The sequence below is a fragment of the Candoia aspera genome, chromosome 8 (genome assembly GCF_035149785.1).
Source record: "Candoia aspera isolate rCanAsp1 chromosome 8, rCanAsp1.hap2, whole genome shotgun sequence".
Taxonomy (NCBI): Eukaryota; Metazoa; Chordata; class Lepidosauria; order Squamata; family Boidae; genus Candoia; species Candoia aspera.
In genome coordinates this window covers 72,019,791-72,038,627 of record NC_086160.1, presented here as the reverse complement: position 1 = coordinate 72,038,627, position 18,837 = coordinate 72,019,791, and positions in this window count along the sequence as shown.

Here is an 18,837-nt window from a genome sequence, read left to right as displayed (position 1 = left end):
GAAGGGGGCATCTTTTCAAAAGTTCAGTGGTGCCAATGCAACTCAACATCCATTAGCATTAAATCCTGAAATGGGATAGGCACAGAATAATTATGCAATGTGGAAAGTTTCACTAAGAAAATAAAATGAAACAAGCAAGGACATTATAACTGCAGTATAAATGATGTGCTCTGCACACCTCTTTCACAGTTGTACATGTCAGATGTGAATAATTTAGAGGAAGGAACCGTGAGATAACATTGGGAATGTGTGGGAAGAGAGATAAATTTAACTCCAATAATGAGGAACAGCACAGTTATGTGCAATGAATGGCTGTTGTTAAAACACATTCTCTGCTACTGAAAAATGACAGACCTTGCAAAAGATTCAGCGCCCTGCATTGTTCATTGCTCTTTCTCTTTTTTTATTAATAAAGTTATCATGGTCAGAAACAATATAAAGTTGCTTTCTCAAGCCAAATGTATATATTACATGAATAGTAGTTAGGAGAATTTCAAGTGTTTTTGAAATGGAGGCACTATAATTCAGACCTAATGAAATTCAGATCCTTCATTTTTGACTAGTAATATTTCTGTACAAGGCAAACAAGGCTGTTGTTGTTGTTAAGCTGCATTCACTTAGGAGTAAGCTACAGGAGGCCTCAAAGGGTGGTGGGGAAGCAAAGGTGAGTAATCAGCAAAGCTAGTGAGCAATAGATCGGCTTCACCAACTCTGAATTATTGCTGACCACACATTCATGTGGACACTGGCATTCTCATCTAAAGTCAATCTAGTCCATGGGCCAAATAGATTCTGCAACACCTTTTCAATATCAAAACTAATCACACTCACTAATTAGTGGTCATTAGATTGTCCCATAAAGGATTTGGGGCGGAGGATCTAGAGAATCTCTTTCTGCAGTCCACGTGAGTTGTTGTCTCTCCTCTTCCATATCTAGTGAGTCAATAAATCAGTCTTTTTCAAAGATTTCCTTCTGAAATTCTCTTCCAAATGTGTGGGTCAATATTCAGGGATGACTTCTCCTGAAGGAAGAAGGAAGGTGAAAAAACAACTGTACTCCTTAATGGTGCCATTGGTGAAGAAGACCCCAGAAAAAGTTTCCTTCTGATGTCTGTCTTTAGGTTTTAACTAAAATATGAGAAACTAGGGGGCCTGCAGTCCATTAAAAGAGTAAGTTTCTGAAGAACACCAAGAAATACACACACATCTTGACCTTTCATGCACAAGGATGTGCAAGCAGTCCATGTTCTGCCCATGAAGTCCAATCCATCTGGTCTCATTTGTTTATTTACCAGTGGTATTTACTAGATTTATTTACTAATAAGTCAGTGATTAAACTACAAAGGCTTTGCAATATTACTGTTAGCTGTTGAATGCCTCGGAAGATCTGGTGGTCTATCAATTGTACAGGTACCATACATAAATACAGCTTTGCAGCTCATTGTTAATGCTGTTTTTACTCGGTGCTGAAATGTTTTCCTCTGGTCTGATCTTGTTCTACTCTACCCCAATTCAATTTGGATAGCAGTTTTAAGATTTATCTTACAAGGAGTACTGTCCTAACAGCCAGGAACCACACTGAGACAAGGAATAGGTCTCTAGTACTTTATTACTGCTACATTAGACAGAAAATCCTAACAAACTGAAGAAGCGTGGGAAAAACCCAGACAGATAAACCCTGAAAGTCAAGGCGGGTCTGATCTGTGTCTCTTTGAATGGCTGCTTAATTCCTCAGTACTACGCATGCGTTTCCCCCCCTGGATAGAGGCCCCTTCCTGCTCACCATCAGTACTCATGACAGTGGGAAACCCACACAGATAAACCCAAAACTCAAGGCGGGTCTGCTCTGAGTTTCTTCGAAGGAAAGTTCAAAGCCTCTAAACTACACATGTGGTTTTCCCCTGGATAGGGGCCCCCTCCTGCTCACCATCAGTACTCATGACAAGTACTAAATAAGCACGACATTTTTTAAAAAAATAAGTAACTAAGTTTAAGATACCGCCTCTGGGAGATAACATGGAAATGTCTTCTGCTGTATTAAAATAAATGAGTAAAATAAAATAAGGATCACCCCATCTACAGATTCACACTCAGACAAAACTGCCATAAGGACCAGCAGCAGTTTTAACATGGGACCAAGAATGAACAACCTCTGAAGTTCCCATCCTGGAAAACATCTTCTCTAAACAATTTGCAAAATCAGGGGGTAAGAAACAGCCTAACCATCAGATCCATAGGGAGTTTCAGTATTATCCCGTGTAAAAAAAAAAAAAAAGACTAACCAGTTCACGTTTCATCAGAGGCACGAAATGCTGCCTTGAGATAGGGATCTATTTTACATTATATTATGCATAGTTGGGGAGGTTGTAAATCTTATATTTAAGGGAAATGAAATACAGCAGCCACAGGCAGTGCTGATGACTTTTATTAACAATTTTATTAGCAACGGCCATTCACAAAACAGACATTTTCACACTGATGTAGGTTTTTTTTTTTTTAAACCCTCTTTGTCTCTTTTGAGCTGTAAGAGATGATATATCTCTGGATGAATTGAACCTCAGCTCTTTCATGATGATATTGGTCTTTGCATTTCCTTTATTCAAGAATAGCAGCCTTGAAGCTGGGAGGTTGAAGACTTACTCTACCTGGTGTTTGAATAATCAGGGCTTCTGATGCCAAATTTGTATTTATATGTTTTTGATTATTGCATTCTAAAGCACTGTTAGTTGTCAGGATTCAGTGGTATATAAAGTAGTAAGTAAGTATCATTGTGTCCATTATTTCACTCAGATGGAAAAGTAGCAGGAGGCATTAATGAAGATCAAAATGAACCATGCCTTAGTTTGGTTAGTTGGATGAAAACAGATGGTGGGGTTGTCACTGACCTAGTTAATCAGGTTGTGAGAGTGGAATCAATTTCTGCACTCTGCTTCAGAACAATTGCTGGCTGTTCCTGCAGTTCATCCATTAATCATTGGTTGTTTTGCACCAAGTCAACAAGAAACTAGTTATGTGTGCCTGTGGTCCTTTCCCAGATGCATCTGCAAAATGAGACTAACAATGCACATCAAGCCTACTATGTAGTTTTTAAATTACCCTTCAGAGCTTATTGTCAGTTTGAATCAATTTTCTAATTGCCCTTTTATTTTGAAAGTGGCTTTGGAACTCAAGCCAGGGATTCTATTCAAACCACAATACAGTTCTGGATTTTTTCTGGGCAAATTAAGGACCCCTGAATGTTTTGTAACAATATGAGTAAATAAATATAAATTTGATGCAACATTCCTTGTTTAAAAGGTTTTCTTTTACTAAATCTAAAAAGAATAGGTTGAGAAAGGGTTTGGTTCATTTTGAAAAGAGAAATTAAACTCATGGTTAAAAAGGAAAAAAAAAATGGGGGGAGGCTTGGCCCATCTCAGTATTTATAGATTTTGGTAAAAGCCTTTTGAATGGCAGGTGAGTTTGACATGCCTACCTTGCTAATGGATATTGTTCCCCACCTCCAATCTTTTTCACTAGGCAACCAGCCATTCAGATGAATTTCCAGCATCCTGCTACTTAAGGGGATTAGGGAAAATCATCTCACAGCAAACTTATTTTAGCTGCTAGGTATTCAGTTACAAAACTGAATCATGTTCCAAAGATTCCTGTCCCATACTCAATCTTTCTCTTCTGAGATTTTGGGGAGATGTACAGATGCTGTGGCATTTCCCTAAAGCAGAAAGAGCATGCATGGTGATGGACTAGTCATTTTCCTGGTCCTTCACATGTGTATCTTCAGATCTATAATTATAGAATCTTGGAATTGGAAGGGGCCACTGGGGACATGGAATCCAATGCCTCACTCAGTACAGGGATCCAAATTAAAGTACCCCAGAGATGACTGCTAAGCACCACTTAAACATTGCTGGTAAAGGGGAATTGATTCTACTATCAAGTCTTCTTTCTGTTAGAAACTCTTTTTCCCCTAATATTTAAGTTGAATCTGCCTCCCTGTAACTTAAATCCATTATTCTGTACCCTGCCTTCTGGGATTAAACCAGCTTTGGCTTTCTTCTTCATGACATTATTTCACTTAGATGATATTCTCTGTAGTCTTCTCTTCTCAAGACTAAACCTTCCAAATTCCCTCAATCTCTCTTTGTGGAACTTGGCTGTGGATCTTCTACTCATCCTTGTTGTCCTTGTTTGGTTCTCAAGATACATAAAGAGAGCACCAAAATTTAGCAGCAAAGCTTGGTAGCTTTAGAGCAGAACTAGTCAGAAATTAAATTGAGCATCTACTGCTAGACCTTTGCATTGTCTGTACAGATCAAGATGGGCTTCTGATGTATCATAATTTAAAACTATTGGAGGAAAGCAAGTGAAGAAGACATCAAAACCTGCTTTAGAAAAGCAGTTCGTAATTTCTGGCCAAGATTTCACCAGCCAGTTTATCTTTGCTGTTGGGTGTGGGCAATATATCTGGGCAAAAAATGAGAAGGTTCTTTTCTTGTACAGTTGTTAAAAAACAATATTTCCTTAATAGGGAGCTGTAAGCAGAATTCATGGCTACTGGAGAAACTGAATGGGCCTGAGTCAGCATTACCTTTTTCATCAGTGATACTCTAATGATACTAGAAAAGATACTTAGGATACTGCAGCAGCTTCCTTTCAAGGAAAATTTGCATCATTTGAGGCATTTGAGCTTGAAGCAAAGGGAGATAAGGAGATATATTATGTATAAGATCATGGAAAATGTAGATAATGAGAAGTCATTCTTCCTCTTTCATATGGCTAGAACTTGAGGTCAACTGCTGAAGCCTACACAGGAGAGATTCAGGACAACAGACTTAATTGCAGAATTCATTATCATCAGAGATGGTGATGGCCACCAAATTAGATTTTTTTAAAGGAGGCTAGAAACATTCATGGAGGATTGCACTATTAGTTGCTAGTGGCAACTGATCTTGATAGCTACATGTGTTCCATGGACAGCATCCCTTAATTATTAGTTGCCAGGGGCTAAATTGAAAGAGGGCAATTGTCCTCTTATTAATCTTTGTGAACTTCTTGAATGTATCTGGTTACTCTTCACTGTTAGTGGAGAATGCCGAACTAAAAGCCTTTTTGACGTGATTCAGCAGGATTCTTATGTTCTAATGCATTTTCTGCTCCCCCTTCAGTGTATGAGAACTTGTTCTTGAGTAGATTTACTGAGTTAGACAATTTTTCAGTCTAGCCCAATGTTGTCAACTTCATTTTGGTTTATCAAATTGTTCGTGCTGCAGATGCAAGGACCATACCTTTCTCTCATGCAGTGTGAGTTCTGCCATAGAGCTAAGGCATTCTCTAAAACAGAGCTACTATTTCATGGGATTCTCAGGTTGATTCAGGAAATAGGCAGGCTTTGGGGCAAAGGTGGGCCATAGGGAGGATTTGTAAGTGGGTTTTTCTGCTCTCCCTTCCTCTTCCTCCTCAGGGCTCCATTTGCATCGTTTTAGATGGTGTATCTGTGAGCCAATTCATGCCACCATTGGTGGTACTTCTGCTGGTGGAAAAAACTGAATTTTTCTACTTTGTGTTATTTTGGGCTTCCTGACTAAATTATAGCTATTTCAGGTAGGAAATATATTCATGATTAGTGTGTAGAAATGATTATGTTCTGAAGACTTACAGTATAAAGGTAAAGATAAAGGTTTCCCTTGACATTAAGTCCAGTCGTGTCCGACTCTAGGGGGCGGTGCTCATCTCCGTTTCAAAGTCAAAGAGCCGGTGTTTGTCCGTAGACACTTCCGTGGTCATGCGGCCGGCATGACAGCCACAGAACGCCGTTACCTGCCCACCAAGGCGGTACCTATTAATTGACTCACATTTGCATGTTTTCGAACTGCTAGGTTGGCAGGAGCTGGGACTAGCAACTGGAGCTCACCCCATCACGCGGATTCGAACTGCCGACCTTCCGATCGGCAAGCTCAGCAGCTCAGCGGTTTAACCTGCAGCGCCACCACGTCCCTAAATGATTAGTGTGTAGAAATGATTATGTTCTGAAGACTTACAGTATACAGTAGTTCTAATTATACTGATGCATCTCCTATTGCAGCATTATGGAAATGGCTCATTTGAAATGATTTAGCAAAAAGTGTCTTTCTTTCTTTGTGTTTCTCTATCTGAATTGAGTGACATGCATATTTAAGTTTATTAAGAGTCAAGGATATTTAAATCCTAAAAAATGGATTTATGTAGCTTCATTCTCTTGAATTACTGAGACATATCCTCCTACAAATACTTATTCAACTATTTTTAAGTTCCATTTATTTCAATGGGTGATAAATAAGCAAGTTCCACAAAAACTGAATAGGAGAGAAGTATTTTGCTAGCTCTGCCTGATGTATTTACATTTTACTACTCTGTACCACAAACAATAACAAAGCTATATTTATATCTAATAAATTATGTATTAATTAGGAAGAATAATTCATTTCATGTTTTTCAGTAATTTCTGAATTACTCTGCATTCAAAACTGATAATGCTCAAAATGATAGCAAAACTTTACATCCCAACTACCCTCTGGAAGAGTCGGCCTTTGGTACCTTCAGGAAGGCCACCACCAAGTAGTCAATCTAACTTCTAGAGGAAGGTGGTTCCAAAGAACAGGTACCATAATTGAGGGGGGGGGGAGGAGAAGCTTTCTAGCTTTAGTTCTCCTCCCTGTCCTAACAGTCAGAAATCACGCTGAGATGAGGAGCAGGTCTCTAGTGTTTATTACTGCTACATTAACAAAATCCTAACAAACTGAGGAAGCGTGGGAAAAACCCAGACATATAAACCCCAAAAGTTAAGGCAGGTCTGATCTGTGTCTCTTTGAATGGCTGCTTAATTCCTCAGTACTACGCATGCGTTTTCCCTCCTGGATAGGGGCCCCCTCCTGCTCGCCATCAGTACTCATGACACTCCCCCCATGAAAATAGGGCACTACCAATAGCATATGCTAGAAGGGCTTCCTCAGATGGATTGCAAGCTGGACATCTGCTGGAACATTCTCAAGACTGCTGTAGGCAATGTAATGATTTCTCAATGTGATTTCAAGGTTAGGCTGCAGCAACAACACTGAATGAAGCAGAAATAGAAAGCTGAAATATAGTCCTATATATAGGATCTAATAAAGTTAGTTAGAACCTAACAGGACCTGTGATCCATAACAGCTATCTGGAAATAGAAAGCTTTGCTTGTTGATATCCATTTTTTCAAGGACAAGCAAAACTTTTCAACAACCCCCCCCCCCAGTGCACAAACTTGGAACCAATGATAATGTGAGCCAATCAAGAACTATTTTTGTTTTTATGGGAATATTCAGGAAATACTGTAGCTTTGAAAAAGTAAGCTGGCAGTTATGTTTGAGGAAATGCCTTCTCTCCTATGATAATTCCAGATCCATATCATTGTAGATCATCTAGACTTCTTCAACTTTGTGGAATCTAAGAACACATTTGGAAATTTGGTCAACTGGTGGGGACACCATTATAAAAAGGCTGCTATGGCAGGTGACCATCTAGTTGCAGAAACCTGCCCAAGAGCTCCACGTATGGCAGGGGATGGATCTCAGATATGAAACCTTATTTCTGCTGCAAGAAAGCACAACAAAAATGATCCTTTTCACAGAAGCAGCCATGGGAAAACACATTGATGATGCTTAGAAGTAAATAATTGACTCAAGAAGCTAAATACCTTCTTCAGCAATGCAAAAATACTTGGGAAAACAAATTCCAAACAAACAATTCTTGACATGCACACCACCCAAGATTCCCAAGAAATGTTTAATTAATGCAGGTCGCTAATTAAATGATACTCATTATTTAAAAAGTGAAAAAGGCGTCGTTATCGGAACCAACATTTAATATTTTTAGTTTATTGGGGATACAGTGTTTTTCAGAATTATCATGGGGAGCAGCAGTAAGTGTTATGAATCCGTTCATTAAATGTAATGATGTGCAGTACCAATAACTTTAATAAAGATCTTGAGTTTGTCACTCCATTCTTTTTTCTGCATCAGAGTCCACATGGCTTGGAAATTAATTTTTTTTCAAGTGATTGAAATCTTTGAGATATGACTACATTAATCTCTGATTTATTGACTAAATGCAAGAAGCAATTGCTTAGAATTAGCTACTTTTTGCTGCTGTTACAACAAGAATTAAATTACTGGGCTGAGCTTCTCATTACCGTGGTTACTTATTTCATTTATTGTCGGTGTTTGTTTGGGAGCAATCAGAGACACAACCCCTACAGCAGTCCCAAAATGCTTACAGTCCATACATTCCTTGGCACTTTAGAAACTTGCATAGACACCTTAAATTCAAAGGGAAGGTAGCTTTTTAATAAATATGCAGAGAACGAGTCTACAGTTCAATGCCATTATCCTTTTAACATCATGTTAGCATGGGACAAGGACTATTTCATTTTTGGTACGTCACAGGAGAGTTTCTGTAGACTAAGGACTTCATTAGTGGTAGCTGTCCTTGGACAGATCACAAGGTTGGTGCCAAACTACTTTTCTCCACCATCGGGGATCCATTCACAAATCCATGACAAACTGGGCTAGATCCTTCTTTAAGTCCAGTATAGCATGACTCTGAGATGGTACAGATGCTATCAGTTTTCAAACATATCCCACTTAAGGTAGTGCAGAAAGTGACTGAATGGGTGATCCAGCTCTGGCCCCATGGTTTCCAGAATCAGATTAAGCCCTCAGGTCTCATTCATGAAAGAGAGCCTCATGTGGCATAGAGTGGTAGGCGGCAGTATTGCAACCAAAACTCTCCCCATGACCCGAGTTCGATCCCAGTGGAAGGTGGATTCTCGGGTAGCCAGCTCAGGCCAACTCAGCCTTCCATCCTTCCCAAGTTGGTAAAATGAGCACCCAGCTTGCTGGGGAAGGTGACGACTGGGGAAGGCAATGGCAAACCACCCCACTATAGTCTGCCAAGAAAACATTGTGAAAGCAGCGTCCCCCCAAAGGGTCAGGCATGACTCGGTGCTTGCACAGGGGACCTTTCACCTTTCACCTTCTCATTCATAGAGCTCCTTTCTCACATTAAGACAGATGTAGGTACAGTAAATATCGGAGTTAGTAGCCAAGGGCTGTTCTTTTTATTCTTTCATTTTAATTTTTTTTAAAAACTGAGGACCACAAGAAGCATGATGGTTGAAGAAATGACACCATCAGCCTGGGTAGGGAAATCTTTAGCAAGCTTTAAGGGTTGAGGCTGGGTTTTATATTTTGCACTGTTTTGCACCTTCAATCAGGGTTTAATTACCTTTTTGGAGCCAGGAATATATCTGGATTTTCAAGAGGAGGTAGTAGCCATTCTCAAAAAATGGCTACCCAGAACCATTTGGTGAGTGGTTGGCCATATAAATTGAATGAATTAATGAATGAATAGCATAGCTAGGCCCCAAAACACTTACCTTTTGCCCTTCAGCATTCTCTCTATCCTCCCAGTTAGGATGGTAGGAGATGACATTGATGCACATTAATATAATGTCAGAGGTTAGTACTTGCAGCAGGCCAACTATTTAATTGGCCTTAATCAAAAGAATTTTAAATAATCAGATAGGATGGGATGGGGAGCAAGACATCTAAAGGCATGTGGGATCTCTAGATCCCACACTGCCTATCCCTGCACCAAATTATTAAAATAAGCAAGAGAGATCATACTGTAAATTTTTTCTTCTGATTTTCTGTAGCAGAATCCACAGGATATTGGGGACTGCAAAAAATGGAGCCGAGGGGTTTACATATTGTCAGGACTATGGCTTGGTCATCCGCGTCTTGAGGCCATGTTTGAGGAGCAGGAGAAAAGAGCTGAAGAAATCTTCCTGGAAGCTGAATAACACTGAGACTAAACAATTTGTTCTGGTCTCAAGGTTCAAAAAGCTCCCTGTTATGAATTTTTGCCAAGGCTGTCAATGATGGAAATGATTAGGTCCAGAAGACCTAATGGTTTTTGAGAAAAAGCATTTGATTCTGCAGATGTCTGTGCTTTAACCAGACAATACTCTCCAGTGGTCTGCAGCTTTTGAATTTCTCACACTTGCATTCACTCCCAAGAGAAGACATCAGGAGGGAACTAAGAGGTAGAAAGTACAGCTACTTGGATTTCAAGGAAAAAAGTCCTGATGATCCATACCACAATGATACCATTTACTTGTGGAGACTGTGATTTCTCCATCTCTGGAGATCTTTTAGGAAGGTGCTGAACAGCCACAGTTCCAGGATGGTTTAATTTGTTTTCTTGAACATTGCAGAGAGCTGGCCTTAATGAACTCCAAGATCTCTTCCAACTCTTAGTGATTTATGAGCAATGACTCTGGCCAGCATAGAAGAGTAAAACAACAGTTTAACAATCTAAACCACAACATCTGAGGTCATAACAATTGTCCCAGTGAATAAAAAACAACATTAACCATCAGTGCTCACCTACCCCCTAGCCCAAATGTCTGAGGAACAGCCAAGTCTTCACTGGCTTACAAAAGCTAACAGGGTTGGGTGTCATCTGGATTCCTGGGGAGGTGCTGTTCCACAGGGGAAGACATGACTCCTGGGTCCAACAAGATGACATTGTTGGAAGGGACCCAGAGTATGTCCTCCCTGCTAGATTATGAACCCTCCCATGGATTTTTTCTTAGTAGCAATGTTACTCTGACCCTAACAGGAAACTCCACCTTTGAGAAATGGTTGTAAGATTTCACCTTTTCCTGGAGAATCATCCACCCACTTTCTCTGCCTAAAAAATTGGTGGGGAATTTTTAATGGTCATTTGTGGGCAGCTGTAGTAATGAAAATGCTAGCAAAATCATGGGGAATGAGGTACAATTGGGAAGGGCCAAGGATGTTGTAGATTCAAAGGTGTGAGAACAGTAGACTGCTTTCCATCCCTGAATTCTTCCAGTTTCTTTCCTCCTTTAAGATTATGCTCTTTGTAGTTGGAGGCATCACTTTTTCACATATAAGGCCTTTCTGTATTCAGAAACATTCTTCGGCTGATGAAGGCATAAATTCATTTGCAACATGAATCATCGGCAATTTGTGATAAATTAAAAAGAGGGTGTTATTCCTGCATTATCCTTTCAGAGCTGTGGGAGTAATTGGGAAAATTCTTGATCGATGTGGGAAGATGATATTTGATCTCCATTTTCAAGCAACAAAATAACTCACCCATCTATGTGAAGCAGAGAAGGGTCAGGTCATAAAATGTTCGGTTTCTCTTCACTTTTTAAAATATAGAAAGAGAGAGGGAGGGAAAGGGGGACACATATGTTTCATTTTGCCTGTCTTGATAATTGCTAGATAGGGTATAGATAGATAGATACAGATACAGATTAGATATATGCATGCTGCCTTCTCCAAATCTGCACTGCAATTTCTGAAACATTTTCTTCCAAGGTAAGAGAGGTTTCTGGTTATTTATTTATTTATTTATGATGATGCTCAGGATGCTTGAGAATTTCTTAAGAATTTCTCTTGGCAGTGCTTTCAAGTTTGCTTTTTTGGTTCAGTTGTGGAGGGAGTTTATTGTTGTTCTTTTCCATTCCTCATCCTCCCATCACTCTGAAGCTTCTCTGGTTGCTTGTACTTTCCAAGCTGAAAAAGCTGCCGCACAGATCAAAAAAAAATGCAGGAAACTGTTCTTGCTTAATGATCATGGTGACTTACTCCTATCTGATGATGATGGGGAAGTTCAACACTGGTGGTCCTGAAGAAACCATAACCTTCCTGGGCTCCCACCGGCATGGTGGAAGTCATGAAACCTGTTCATAACCCAAACTATTCTCTTCTTTCATTTTTTTTTAAAGAATGCCTTCCATGCTAGCTCTAGATTTGTAATTAGTCTATTGTACTCAAAAGTTGCAGAGCTTTTGAATAGTTTGCAGAACTCTGTCACTGAAGAGTATAACCCAAAAATCCCTGTGGCCTCAAAGCACTCTTGCAGGGACTATAGGATTGAATTTAGCACGCCAGAGTAAGCTAAGACAGGTTTTGGTTCTTTGTTAATATATTGTTTTCTACTACAGATTAAGGTTACTATGGTAACTAATCATTTTGGCTGGGTGAAGAGGTTGAATTTAATTGTCTCCTTTTCGGATGTTAATTTTTGCACCTGGGGGGAAGAACTTGCCTGGACTTGTTTTAGTTTCAGTTTCCCTTCTGTGTAGGCATGTAGAGAGCTAAGCAGCTCTCACCAAGAGCCTGCAAGAATGCAGAAGCTTTTAAATAGGTTTTGCTTTCTGTAAATAAAATTATTTTTATAGAAATGCCTGGTGTGTGACTTTTCTGATCTCTCCTGGGCCAAAGGCTTTCCAAGCAATCCGCCAACATGTGGTTCTGCACGTTGTGAGAAGTTAGCCATCGTCTTAGCATGTTGTTTGAAGCAGGCTGTGAAATCAAGAAAAGTCATCCTTCTAATAGCATGAAGATCAAGTGAAGTCACTGTTCCTCTGTTCTGCATTGGTCAGACTGCACCTAGAACATTGCATTCACTTTGGGCCACCTTGGTTTAGAAGGAACATTGCTGGTCCCACAAAGATAAGAGGGTAGCAAATTCCTTGAAGGCCACATCAAAACTCAGAAGGATTTTGGCAAGTTGGAACAACTGCACAAACTCAGTTTAGCAGTTATATGGCTACCCTTGGGGGACTGTGGATGTATTTGGAATTTTGAGAGCATGTTTCTCTCATGTATGTATGTATGTATGTATTTTTTCAATTTGTATGGCTACCCATCTCAACTAGCAACTCTGGGCGGTGCAGTAAATTAAAAGGAATATAAAAACAATTACAATAATACAAAAATTAAAATACTTTATTGGCGGTACCTCAGAATGGCTGCCCAGACAGAGGTTTTCCTATATACCAAATAGCACCCATGGGTGGGTCACTCCCTTGAACCCTCAGAAGCTGAAGAGAGGTGTGGGATGTCTGCATGTGTTCATGTTTTTCCCTCACTTGAACTCTCTAGGCCAGGGCTTCTCAACCTTAGCAACTTTAAGAAGTGTGGACTTCAACTCCTTGCTGGCTGGGGAATTCTGGGAGTTGAAGGCCACACATCTTAAAGTTGCTAAGGTTGAGAAGCCCTGCTCTATGCATTTATTGAATGCCGCTTAAGCAAAGCTAGACCTTTTCTTCTAGCTATTTCTGCACACTTTGCACAATTTATAAATCTCACTCCTATCCCCTTTATAGTTTTTTTTAATTAAATCCCCCAAAATAATTTGTATTTCCCCCAAAGAAAGGGTCCTATCTTCCCTTGTCTTGATATTCTACATACGATGCGGCACTTTTCAACTGCCTCTGAAACTTGAGGCAACAGAACTACTATTTTCTTCTTTGAGGAGACACCTGTCAGCTCTGTAATCTTGCATTTTAAAAAATCATATTTGTGATTTCACAGAAACATTTCCCTAAATGTCCCCTTGAGATTTCTCCCACGCATTTTCCATCGATAATTATAGAACTTGCTGAAAATTGTTCAGAATCACTCATTTGGTTTTCAAGCCATCTCAAACCCACATTCTGCCCAGCAAACAGTGAAAATAATCTCTCTCTCTCTTCTCTCTTTCTCTCTGTAATGGTTGGTGGGGAAGGGGGAAAAAAGGGATTGTCTGAGCATCTATCTTTTGGTGTGAAAAATTCCTGACTCTCCTGACATCAGACCTTCATTCTGAGAAGAACAGGGACTGTAGCCTTTCAAAAAGTTTCTGTAACTGGATTTTGCTGTCAGGCTAAAAAAAAGTAGCTCGAGGAATGGGAATTTCAAAATTCTTAGGTGGCTTCAGAAAGAATACCCCTTCTTCCCTCTCCTTTTCCCATCCCATAGACCAGATTTCTCTCGGAAATATTTCTCTGCATATCTGAGAGCCAGTCTGGTCTAGCAGTTAAGGCAACAGGCTAGAAACCAGGAGACTGTGAGTTCTAGTCCCGCTTTAGGCACAAAAGCAGCTGGGTGACCTTGGGCCAGTCACTCTCTCTCACCCAAGAGCCAATCAGGCATGGTATGAGAGTTCTAGTCCCACCTTAGGCACGAAAGCCACCTGGGTGATCTTGGGCCAGTCATTCTCTCTCACCCAAGAGCCAATCAGGCGTGGTATGAGAGTTCTAGTCCTGCCTTAGGCACGAAAGCCACCTGGGTGACCTTGGGCCAGTCCCTCTCTCTCACCCAAGAGCCAATCAGGCATGGTATGAGAGTTCTAGTCCCACCTTAGGCACGAAAGCCACCTGGGTGATCTTGGGCCAGTCATTCTCTCTCACCCAAGAGCCAATCAGGCGTGGTATGAGAGTTCTAGTCCCACCTTAGGCACGAAAGCCACCTGGGTGACCTTGGGCCAGTCCCTCTCTCTCACCCAAGAGCCAATCAGGCATGGTATGAGAGTTCTAGTCCCGCCTTAGGCACGAAAGCCAGCTGGGTGACCTTGGACCAGTCACTCTCTCTCACCCAAGAGCCAATCAGGCATGGTATGAGAGTTCTAGTCCCGCCTTAGGCATGAAAGCCAGCTGGGTGACCTTGGACCAGTCACTCTCTCTCACCCAAGAGCCAATCAGGCGTGGTATGAGAGTTCTAGTCCCGCCTGAGGCACGAAAGCCGGCTGGGTGACCTTGGGCCAGTCACTCTCTCTCACCCAAGAGCCAATCAGGTGTGGTATGAGAGTTCTAGTCCCGCCTTAGGCACAAAAGCCGGCTGGGTGACCTTGGGCCAGTCACTCTCTCTCAGCCCAAGAGCCAATGAGGTGTAGTAGGAGAGTTCTAGTCCCGCCTTAGGCATGAAAGCCAGCTGGGTGACTTTGGGCCAGTCCCTCCCTCTCAGCCCAACCCACCTCACAGGGTTGTTGTTGTGGGGAAAATAGGAGGAGGAAGAAGTATTAGGTATGTTCACCGCCTTGGGTTATTTATAAAAATAATAAAGGTGGGATAGAAAATAAACAAAATATCGATTTAAGATATTTCCTCAACTGTTTTAATTTTTTCAGCTCAGCTGCTTCACTTGACTGCAGTGGAGGAATTGAACCTATTCACGCTATATAATTTTCAAATGCCATTTGTATTGAAGGAAGTGCTGTTTACACATGAGTAAGAAAACATAGTCAGAATAACAATAATTGGCACATGGAAATTATTATGAAAAAAGTGATTTGGTTACAGAGAATTTTTCTCCCATAGGAAGCTGAAGCTAGACACGATTGCATTGATTTCTGCCATTTTTAAAACCAAAAATAATGAAAATGAGAAATATTCATTGTTTATACAGTTTTAGATTATGATTTTGATATTAGGGAGTAATGTGTAGTGTTTGCATAACACTATAGATGTTTGGGGATTTGGGGCCATGGTGTTTCATCGTAATGTTTGATTTAAAAACCTGGTTCTGCCGCCTTGCTTGGGATGGGAAGGGCAACAGCTCTTCCTGGGGGTGGCTGGCACCGTGGCACCGTCCCTATTAGTTGAGAGTTTTTCACCACAATGGATCTTATATTTACCTATTTATAATGATATCTGTATTGTAATCTATGTTTTATGGTTTTAACTTGTTTATTGTGTTGTAAACCGCCCAGAGTCCCCCTTTGGGGGAGATGGGCAGTGACCGAAATTTGAAATATTAAATAAAATAAATAAATAAATAATGTTGATTTGAATTATTTTGAAATTAATCAAGGGCTGAGCTTAGTTGATCTTGAAAAGATAAGTAAGTTTTGACCTGGTTAGGATTTGGACGGGAGACTGCCAAGAAACCTTATGACTATATTCCAAATCAGCTTGTAAGGAGGCAATTTCAAACCACTTCTGCATTTTTGCCAAATAAAACTTCATGGGCATATCCATAAAGACATCAAGATCAAGGGCATCCATGGGGACAGAGTCAAAAATTCAATTAGGTGGCCAGACCCACGTCTTTAATCATTCCGCAGTATTCTGTCAAGTGTCTTAAGACTCTTTTATAGAAAGGTTTAGAATGGGCTGATCTCTTGAACTACTTTAGCCTGGGCCTCTATTTTAGAAGAGTCTTCCTTGATGGCCACGTATCTGCTAGGTAAAGAATGATGATTAAAGACATGAAGGAAATATGATTTTCCACATTCCAGCATGTAATTATTGAAATCCACTGGCATCCATCTCAAAACTGCACCTACAAAAAATATGCATCTGGAGAACTTGTACAGATTTTGGGGGGAAGGGAAGTTGGCTGCAAATATGCATATATTAAGGAAATGGCTCACAAAATGTGTATGCTGTGATAAAGTGCATATGCCAGTAGTTGCAGATCTTCATACATTAAAAAAAGGAAACTGGGTGGAGTGATCTGACATTCCAATATATGCCATCCCTTGCTAGACTGATCTTTGTTCATACAGCAATCGTAAAGAAAATTGAGGAGTCCATCCTCCTCCTTCTCCATGCTTAAGGGACCTACGGCAGAGGTCAGCCCTGCATGATGCCAAATGCACTTACCACCTCTAAAACTTCAAATTTGACTGCTGTATCCCTTTGTAGAGCAGCCACTAAAATATAATTGTCATTGTGATAAAAAGAGGAAACTTGCAAGACTGCAGTTTAGAGATTTGATTAAAAGACAACTTGATTCAACTCAATAAGTGATTCCCATGGAACTACTGATTCTGAACAGATGCCTGCAAATTTATTCTCTGATCCAGAAGGACTTTAAAAGCCCCTTTTCTCAAATCAAGTCAGCTTTCTGAATCAAACCCATCCAAACCTCAGCCTGATTCAAAGAGTCAAGCCCGTTATTCTGATGTGCTGTTTTGACTTGCATATTCAAATCAGGGTTGATTTGCACTCCCCATTAAACGTACAGGGAATAGTAACTTCTTTAACTAACTGTTATTACATTTAAGTGAAAGCCAATCATTTTAAGCTGACCCTACCCACTATTTTTCCTAGTCAAGCTGTTCTTTTTCTAGGTCTTCCCTAATATTCTACTGAAATGTGGTCCTCATCCTGAAAAAGGATTTCCCCTCTTGGCTAGATGACTCAGGATCTTGCAACTAGGTATTTGCATCTTTTTGTATTCTCCAAAGTCAATTCTTTCTCCTTCACATAGTGCTGTCTACTCTGAAGTACACCATTTATGCTTAAAGTCTTTGGGGGCTGGCTATCTATGATACTACTCACTCCAGATAGAATCTGTCCACCCAAAGAATATCTACAGAGAGGGCTTACTGAGAATTCCTACCTGTACCTTACCCCTGTGAGGTGTGGTGAGTGGGGACTCAGAAGCAAACATTTTCTGCAGAAGCTCCATCCTGTGGAATGCCTGTCCACCAGACATATGATCTGCACACTCACTCTTGATATTTAGAATGCTGGGCTACCTTTTGAGGTAGTCCAGACAAGAAGCACAAACCATGAATACTACCTTTATTGTAAAGTTACAGTAACAGAAACTTGCAAGTCTGAAAGCATTTCTCCCCTTTTACTTTTACTTACAGAAAACTAGAGAGGGTCCCTTCTGAGATGCTTCCAACCCACCCGCTTCTCCTTCTGTGGACTGAGATGTCTTTTACATGACAGTTGTCCAATCTGCAGCTCTTCCTCCTGTCTCCCTAGGTCATTCCCATATACCATTATATCTGGTGAACTGTAGATTAATTCAAGGAGTATTTAGGGACAGAGGCCTGAGATGGTTAAAGGCATGAAGATTAATATTGGTTATGTTGTGACAATTAGATTTGGTGTGTGATGGTTGTTTTAGTATTGCATGGGGATTACAACTCTTTTATGATCATTTTATGTTTTTGTACTGCATTGCTGTAGAATGGGAACCACTGAAGTGGCATAAGGACATCTGTAAATGAATGAAGAAATGTATGAATTGTTTGATTGATTTAATTAAATTACATTTAATTCATTTAATTATATAAACCCAGGACTGTGCATATACCAAGCATGTCCTTTGCTAAGGAATTATGGGTCACTTTGATTAGTTCCCTGTTAATCTTTTCTTTTTTCTTGAGTCACACACCTATTTCATCAAGTCAAAAAAGAAAACCAAAAGAAACAAAGGCTTACTCTGAAATCTTTATTTTAGTGAGGCTGGAGCTATGGCAAGGAAAAAAAAAAGCTGGAATCAATGCCAGTGTAATACACACTGCAGGCATCTGTGGGTCTCTCTTGATGGGTATGAAATCTATTGACTATTTGTTAATTGATACTTTTGCTTTGTTTTTCCCTTCCTCCTGTTTGTTAGTATAAACTATATACACCACGTATTCCATCAGACATTTCCACTTTCCATTAAAACAAAGATTGCCCACAGCAGAATTCTCTTTTTTTGATTCTTGGAAATAGAGGTTTTCAGAAGAAAAATCAGATGTAGCTTTACACTAAATAAAAGCTTTTAAAAACCTGCCAGTCTATATTTTAACAAAACTGAACACCAGAGCTTACATGTTGTAGCCTTCACATGTGGACAAAAACAGACACAAAATTAAAGCAGGTAAGGGAGAAACCAAAAAGAAAAGAAAATCATTTTGCAGTTCCATTTTTTCACATAATAGAAAGTGGGTTTCCCATAATTCAGCTGTTCAGTCCAAATTTGTTAGGTTTTGGTGAAGTGCCTAATTTTCACTTTAAAGACCTAGGACATTATTCTGCTATGGTGTCACTGTATAGCAAGCATTTCAGGTTTTGGACCATGTCTGGAGCCTTTTCACCTGAATGTAGCAACAGAAGAAAAGGCATACTACTTCAGACGAAAAACTTGTGTGATTCTATACCCTCTTTCTCACAATGAGCAGGGATGCTCTCTGAGGTTGGATGTAAGGCAAATAGCTCTCTCCCCTAGTTAT